Genomic DNA, 8,150 nt, shown 5'->3' on the forward strand with positions numbered 1-8,150 from the left:
CTCTCTCTCTTCTCTCTCTCTCTCTCTCTCTCTCTCTCTCTCTCGTCCGACCTGGAGCCCCCCGGCGACGGCGGCTGCCCGCGGGGCCCGAGTGACCGCAACGGGGTGCCAATGAAGTCATAGGATGGTGCTCGAAAGGGACAAAGCGATGAGGTGCTGCCCGACGCGCACGGCAAGAAGAATAAGGAGAAGAAGCACAACAAGAAAACAAAACGCCAAGAAAAAGAAGGGAAGAAGGCACGCCAACATTAAATTATGGAGTTCCAATTTATTAGTTCACCACTAGAGCAGCAGCAAAAACTGATGGCTGGAAAATAATTTAAATTCTCGAGGGCACAGCGTTGAATTTAGATGAAGTGGAAATAGAAGTGCTCCGCAGCGCCCCACCCTCCGCCCCGCCCCTCCTCACCCCACCCGCTGTTACGGGTGCCACGCCCCCTGCTAGCCGTCGTGTCGCGGTTCACTACACCTGGGAGGAGGGACTCGAAAGACACAGTGCCCTACTCTTGGGCCAAGTGACCCGAAGCAAGCATTTCCTGCACTCGGAAAAAAAAGGAATAATGTGGCTATGGCCAAACAACAAACTCTTGGCATGAAAAAGTGCTCACTCAATACCGACAAAACTGCTCTCTCCCCACCCCCCCACCCCCACCCCTCCCTCTTGCAGACAAATCCGTACGAAAAATTCCCCAACCCCCAAAGGCAATCACAATTTATGGCGGCAGGCGAGTCTTCCAAACGAACACCACACTCGAATCTATTGCGCGATCAAAGAAGAAAATCGGAAAGTAATAAAATAAAAAGAGAGGAGGCAAACGCCCCGCGGCGCGAGACGTGCAAGCAAAAGCAAGCAGCAGATGTCTGCCGTGCGATTCGGAGCCCCCTCGTCGGCTGAGAGCTATTTGTTGAGGGGGAGGGGGTGGTGGTTGGCCACTCCTTGCTTATCGTAGAGGCCGTCTCTTTCCTTTCCGTTCGGAAGTGTGGCCGTCACGATAGTGGTTTTCTTTCGGGGAGTAGAGGGGGGGGGGGGGAGGAGGATCGCCATCAGAAATACATATTCTCTCCTTCCTCCCTCCCCCTTTTTCTCCGTCAATAATGTATAAACTCGGCTGCTTTGGATCGCGTGGACTTCCATCACAGAGCAGCAGGCCGACACCAGCGGCCCAGGAGCGCCACCACGACGACGGGTCGCCATAGCCGGACACGGTGGCTCGCAAGAGAGCGGGGCTGAGACGGGGACTGTCGTGGTGTGGTGTGGCGGGGCGGGGCGGGGCGGGGCGGGGCGGACGCGCCGCGGGCAGGTGAACGTATATCGTCTGGCGGAGCGGATAAGATTAGAAGCCCAATACCCATACAGCGGCCGCGCACGCCGCGCGCATCCAGCGAAATGTATAGAGTAACCGACCGACCGGGGTCCACGGCAAAGCAAAACATGACCGCAACAAGCGTCGATAACGAAATAAAACGGATAATATATTCGCCTCTTTCCGCGAGGGCCGCCTATCTCTTTATTTCCAACATGATGCGGAGAGTATGAAGAGTTTTCTCTAGCATTGCTCTCCGCTCCAGTCGGGCGTGCGAGCCGGGTGGGTGGGTGGGCAGCCCGATGCAAAATGCATCGTGCTCATCGGTGCCGAGGTGCTGCAGCTGGGCCGGCCGCCAGGCCGCCGGCCGCCAGGCCGCCGGCCGTGAGGGACCCGACCGGGACGTGCTGGCGACCGGCGCCGCATGGTACATGTCGTACGCGACCCGCACCGCCTGGCACGACGGCGACGACCCGGTCGATTTGCCACATTTACAACATTACACGAAGGCTCAGCGTGCGAACATAAGACATGAGGTGCGATCACTATGCTGGGAAAACAATTAAGCTTAACACGTGTCACGTATGCTATCACGTCGAGAGAGGCGTTCCTTGGTGCATGTCGACCCACGCCCAGGACAGGAGGATGCGGGGTCATCACGAGAAACATGGCTTTCTCCGGAGAGTGCATATCAAGAAAACATGACACGACGGGTCGACTTTTAAGTTTTTCGATTGAAGCAGTCCAACGAGGAGCGAGTTGTACAGTAAATGACGTGATGCTTGGTCGGTTTGGCTGCTCGCCGCCTGAACCGCGGTCGTCCCCGCCGCGCTTGAGCTTCGATCAGCCGTCGACACCACCGACTGCGTCCCCCGCGGGGCCGGGCCGCCGCCGCTCACGTTGCACATTCCGCAGACACACATTGTCCACCTGTCCGGAGCGCGCCGGCCGCGGCCCCCTCTGCGCATTGTCCACCGGCAGGCACTTCGGGGCCGGCGGCGACACGGCGGATAGCAGGGGGTCCTTCCGGGAAGAGATGGTCGTAGCGGTAACGAGGGGGGACTTGGCTACACTAGGCAGACTCTTCAATTTAATTGTCTTACAGAAACCTGAGAGGTTCATCAGTATTCCTCTCTGCGGTGGCACAATAGCGCGAGCGGTCCCGCGGACCCGCGTGAGCGGCGCGGAGCACATTGGCCTCCCCGGCCGCCGGCCGGTTCGCGCCCGCTATTTTTACACGGTTGTTTTGGCCGAATTTTTGGCATAGCGCAGCGCGACGCAGGTCGGCCGAGTCCAGAGGGCGTGGCGGGGCGGGCGGTGGGGTCGAGCGCCTTGCGGGTAGGCAACCGAGTGACAGCCGTGGGGACGGGTTGCCTACCCCTCGGGCGTCCTGGCGAGGTGACTGCGGGGATCCGGGCAGGGTGTGGCCGTCCGCGAGCGCCCCACAGGTAGGCAACCGTGCGACATGCGCGGCGACGGGTTGCCTACCCCTCGGGCGCCCTGCTCCCGAGCCAAGGCGCTCGTCCTCGCGCCGGCGCCAAAAAGACACGAAACATAGCCGCTTCTGTTTTCGCAATAGAGCGTGGCGGAGACGCCCACGCAGTCCTCGAGGGGCGGGGAGGCCGAGGCCCACTGACACATATCAGCGGCATATATTCCTAGAGTCCTATCCCAGCCCGCCAACCCCACCTCTAGGAGAAGCGATTTAAAAGCCCGAGACCTTTCAGGAAAAATTAAAAACTTTTGCAGAAAATTTGGTGAGAAATGATATATTTCCAGACAAGTTGAAATGAAAAGGAACTTTACGGGGAAATTCGTACATTTAAAAATTGAAGATCTCAGAAAATTCCTGAAACATACTTTTCAGAAACATTAAAACCTCTCGCCAGTAGCGAGCGGTAGCGAGGCTAGATCCAGTACAGCTGGTCTCCCCGGCCCCGGCCCCGGCCCCGGCCCCGGCCCCCGGCGCCCCCATGGAGTAGTGCCAGTGCGTGGCGACGACGCGTTGATGCCGCGACCCGGATACTCGGCAGGTGCAACACTAAAGGGCTTCAGCCAACACGGCGCAGTCGCGGCGCAGTGGAGCTGCCCGCCCGCCCGTCTGCCTCTTTTCACCTCATTATTTTCGCCGGGCCACACCGCGGCAGCAGCGGATCTATCCATTCGTCAGTCGTCGGGGGCCTCGCCTCGGCTCATTCCCACAGCCTTTGCCTGCTGCTGCTACTGCTTGCCGTTCAGCTCGGCTTGCTCCTACCAACCGCTGCCGTTGAAGAAGAAGAAGAACAACAACAACAACAACAACAACAACCGAGAAGTCCGGTCTAGTCTAGTCACCTCCAACCGTTGCCATTAAGCACTTAATTGGGCGTCCATCACTGCAGGACACAGTCTTTACGGCTTGCTTGTGCCACAGAGCCGCTGCTGCCAGCCAGCCTGGCGTGTTGCTGCTGCTGCTGCCGCAAAACCTTCGTGGCGATGTGGGGCTACTGTTGCTGCCTCAGCGACGTGGCGTGCCGTGGCGGGGAGACGGCGACGCGAAGAGCCCCGGCCCCCGGCAACCCCATCCCCAGGGGGCGTCCATAACCTTAAACTGTTTAAGGACGCGCCCACGACGGCGCACGAAACCGACGTGACCGGGACGAGGTGTATCCATTATTCAACCAGAGCCAAGCCCGTCAGTTATCCATCGAACGGAGAGACACGGAGGGCACAACCAGCTAGCGCCAGCTGGCTGCAGCTGGAACTGGACGGGGATCCTGGTCCGCTACAGAGCGAGCGAGCGAGCGAGCGAGCGAGAGAGAGAGAGAGAGAGAGAGAGAGAGAGAGAGAGAGAGAGAGAGAGAGAGAGATCCTGGCATCGATCCTCATCAAAGCGCAGTACTGCTTGGCGCACTCAGACTCTTCCCACGCATCGGAACATTATGCTGATGAGGGTCCCTCCTCCTAGCCATCGCATCGGACCTCCGCGAGAACCCCCTCCCCCCCCCTCTTTCCCTTCTCCATTTTCGCCTCCCCCTTCCCCTCACGATAACTAGGAGGAGGAGGAGGAAGGAGGTTTTGCTTGCAGCACGGACCTCGTCGACGAAACAATGGTCTTATCAGCCAAAGGGACAAAATAAAAGCGCAACTTGGAATAATATCTCGCACTCCTGGACGGAAATAGAGTAAAATAAAAAAATAATATAATACATCAATGTTGAGGGACAATCTGATGGTAACAAGTGAAATATTTAAAATGGCGCGACCATGGGTCATCTTCGAGCTTGTTTGCGTGAGATCGGGCGGAAATTGTCCCCCTGCAAAGTCTTTTGTCCTGAGGAGGAAACGTCAGGTGGAAATGGTCATGCCTTCCTGGCCCGCTCGCCGCTATGCAGACCTCCTGCGCACCGCACCAGTCATACTTGCACATGTACACTCCTAGGAAAGGCGAAAAGGAATTTAAAAGATATATTTGTTGTCTCTCCTTAACATCTTTCAGCAGTGACTCACACACAATTATTTCACACTGGCGGCTTTCGATCTAACAAAATAATTTACTTTGCAAGATTAAAGAAAAATGTCCCTAAGGCAGAGGGATATTATTTTGAAACCAAAAAATGCAATCATCAAAATCACACAACTTTTGGGGAGGTGGATGTAAATACAGCGCGTGCGGATTTCCGAAGGTGCAGAGCACACACGGGTGAAAGTGAGATGGAGCAGGCGGCGCCCTCAGCCCACGCCCCGCCCCGCCCCGCCCCGCCACACCTGGCCGCTTGGGGGCGTTATGCGGCGTGGCACGGCGTGGCGCATATCTCTTCATAGGCGGGGGAGGAGGTGGTAATTAGCACGGGAGCGGGGGGGCGGAGTGGAGCCTGAGTGAATGTGTTGAGATAGAAAGGAGACTAACGAGACTTCTAACACCTCCGGGGAGCCCTACAACACCGCCCCAACTATGTACTCCGCGCGCACACACACACACACACACACTGTCTGTCTGTCTGTCTCTGTCTCTGTCTCTGTCTCTCTCTCTCTCTCTCTCTCTCTCTCTGCCGGAGTGTAATCATCATGACGAGTGGTTGTGTGCTTTGTTCACAGAACGTAAAAGAAATAAAAAGTGAGTAAGAAGGTTGATGGCCACGCCCTGGCGAACTTGCCGATAGGTGCTCCGGACCTCCGGACTGCCCTGCTCTACTTATGACGCCCGGCCCACGAAACCAAACTGTAAGCACTTTGGAACTCACATCTTAAAATCAAAGTAAGTGCACCTGCAAGTATGAGCGAACAAACTTCTACTGCAGTAGATGTATGCGACAGAGTCGTTCACACTTTGCTCACACATGCGCACGTACACTTGCGAAAAACAGCAGTATGCTCTTACCACAACATCTATAGTTACAACAGTGTGAGTTTACTCGCGCACCTTGCGGAAGTGTGCGAAATTCATGCACTTTAGGGATTTTCAGCATGGTTTTCGCGGATAAAAGGGCGAATTAGAGTTCCGCGACTCTGGACACAAAACACGCTCGCGATGTGTTATACCGGGTGATTCAGAGCACGCGCCGCCGTGTTGCGGGTTTGCCTATCCTCGACTCGGCGGGCGCACGGGTGAGAGGTGAGGAGGGGACCCCTCACCTCCTTACCTCTCACCCGTGCGCCCGCCGAGTCGAGGATATGCAAACCCGCAACACGGCGGCGCGTGCTCTGAATCACCCGGTACATGTTTTCATTGTCCCGCCCCGCTCTGCTCCGGGGCTGACCGCGGCGCGACGGGACGGGATGGGAGCGGGCACAGTTTGCATATGTATGAAGGATAAGGGGGGGAGGGGTGACGTCACGCTAACGATTTGTGATCCTGCTAACCGTGACAACGGGCCCCTCCCACACGCGCGCGAGAGCGAGAGCGGGAGGTCCTGCTCCTGTCTGCTCCCCCCCGCGGCGCAGAGTGCAAGAGCAGCGTGTATCTACAAAACTGGAAGTAATGATAACGATGTCATCTATTTTGAATCTCGTATTATAGCGTTACGGTGGTACCCATAGGACTTTACGTACGTAGCAAGACACCCCCCCCCCCTCCAACACACAAATAAAAAGTGAAATTATTTGATGTTGATAAGGCAGCGCACGGTGGCCATGAAAACGAATGTGTGTGGCAGAACAGCTGTTTTTGCTTATCACACACGCTAGACGAGTTCTCTTCCCCTTCCGTCCGGCCGGGCGAGCAGGCGCGCGAATATGCACACATAGAGGCCCAATACAGCCCCCCCCCCCCACACAGACACACTCCTCGCCTCAGAGGGATGCCCAGAGTATTGAACCACAACCACGCGTTATCGTCACCACTGCCGCACAATCAGCTGACTCCTCGCTCGCGCGCTGTTTCTGTTTCTGAGACCATGGCAGCCGGTCTGGCGGCTCCAACCGCACCACACTCCCCGCCGCCGCCCCGCCCGCTGCATGCAGCTCTACAAACACACCAACATTCCTGCAGACTGACTCACTCGGCCGCCAATAATAAAGTCCGTCGCATCTCGCGCCGATGGTGCTGATGAGCCCCGTGCCCCGCGACAGGCGCGCGCGTGCTGCAGCCAGTGGCGTAGGTGCTCTCTCTCTCTATCTCTCTCTCTAACTCGCGCTGCTGCTGCTGCTGCTGTCAAGGTCGGTCGGGCGATAGAAAACACTCTCGTCGACTTTCACTCGGTAGATGAGCCCAGGGCCCCCCGAGCCGCCGCCCCTCCTGAGCCGAGCGGCAGCGCCTAGGCCAGGCCCGCCCGGCCGGGAGGTCTTGTGGAGGTCCTGTGGAAGTCCTGTGGAGGTCCTTCGGCCGCACAGGTTACGTTATACGGGCGTGCCTCGTGCCATTGTCACGGGTCACGTTGAAAACAAAATCCTTGTACAGGAAAACCCGAGAGAAAACGTACTAACCTACAGTAGGACAGTACTGTACCATACCTATTGAACAAAGCCACAGTTCTGCAGTAAGAAATTCATTCGTCTTATTCTTCTTCATTTTTGGTTTCGGGGAAAAGTCTTACAAAAAGTACACTTCGTTGACACCTGCAAGTACGTGTCAGTGTCAGGTGGTGGTGCAGAGCAGATAAGCAGGCAGTATCTTATTATTAGCATGAGCTGACAAGTTCCACCTGCCTCGGCCCTCAAGTAGGAGAGTAAGAGTAAGTGCAAGTGTAGAACAGGTGTTTTAGTCCTGTGATGCACAAACTGCAAGGTTGAAACATTTCGCAAAAGATAAGTTAAACATCATGTCTCAAGCATAAAAATCCCGAGTAACACACATCAAGTGTGATCCATATTACACATTTTGTTTCATACCAGTGGCACCCCGTCACACAGGCGCGTGCGTGCAGTGCAGGAGGGGCAGCCGACCGCTGCGCCAACAAGGCATCCATTTTGTACAGCGGCAGCAGAAGCAGTGCTCCGCGCCGCCCCGCCGCGCCCACCGGACCATCGTCGTTCACTACTGCTGCTTAATTTCACCGGCGGTGCGGTAACTAGCCCAGGGGAAACCAAACCATCTCTCTCTCTCTCTCTCTCTCTCTCTCTCTCTCTCTCTCTCTCTCTCTCTCTCTCTCTCTCGGCACCATGCGCTGCTGCGGCCTTGCCGTAGGGCTAGAATCACGCGGTGAATCGAGGATTCCGCACACGACCAACTCCCACCGCCCCGCCTCGCCCCGCCCCGCCCCGCCGGGTGAGGTAAACGACACAAGCTGTGCGCCCCTGCTCCCTGTACACTGTCGCGGACAACGAGCTTGCAGCAGCAGCAGAGTTCTCAAACGGGCGGGCGGGCTCCGCCCGCCAGCCACCGAGCGCTCATCGCCAGAGCGCCCGGCCCGACCCGTCTCTTCGTCA

General features: G+C 57.0%; 1 long non-coding RNA gene across 1 annotated transcript in view; it reads right to left on the minus strand.

Moving 5' to 3' along the window:
* LOC127751642 (uncharacterized) overlaps positions 1-6,956 on the minus strand; it is a 22,234-nt gene extending 15,278 nt beyond the window's left edge. The window contains exon 1 of the long non-coding RNA XR_008012196.1: positions 6,785-6,956. This is a non-coding gene — a long non-coding RNA (uncharacterized LOC127751642). The remainder of the gene's footprint in view (positions 1-6,784) is intronic.
* Between the last annotated feature and the right edge of the window lie 1,194 nt (positions 6,957-8,150).

This window comes from Frankliniella occidentalis, unplaced genomic scaffold (assembly GCF_000697945.3).
Source record: "Frankliniella occidentalis isolate FOCC.00 unplaced genomic scaffold, Focc_3.1 Scaffold643, whole genome shotgun sequence".
In the NCBI taxonomy this organism is placed as follows: domain Eukaryota; kingdom Metazoa; phylum Arthropoda; class Insecta; order Thysanoptera; family Thripidae; genus Frankliniella; species Frankliniella occidentalis.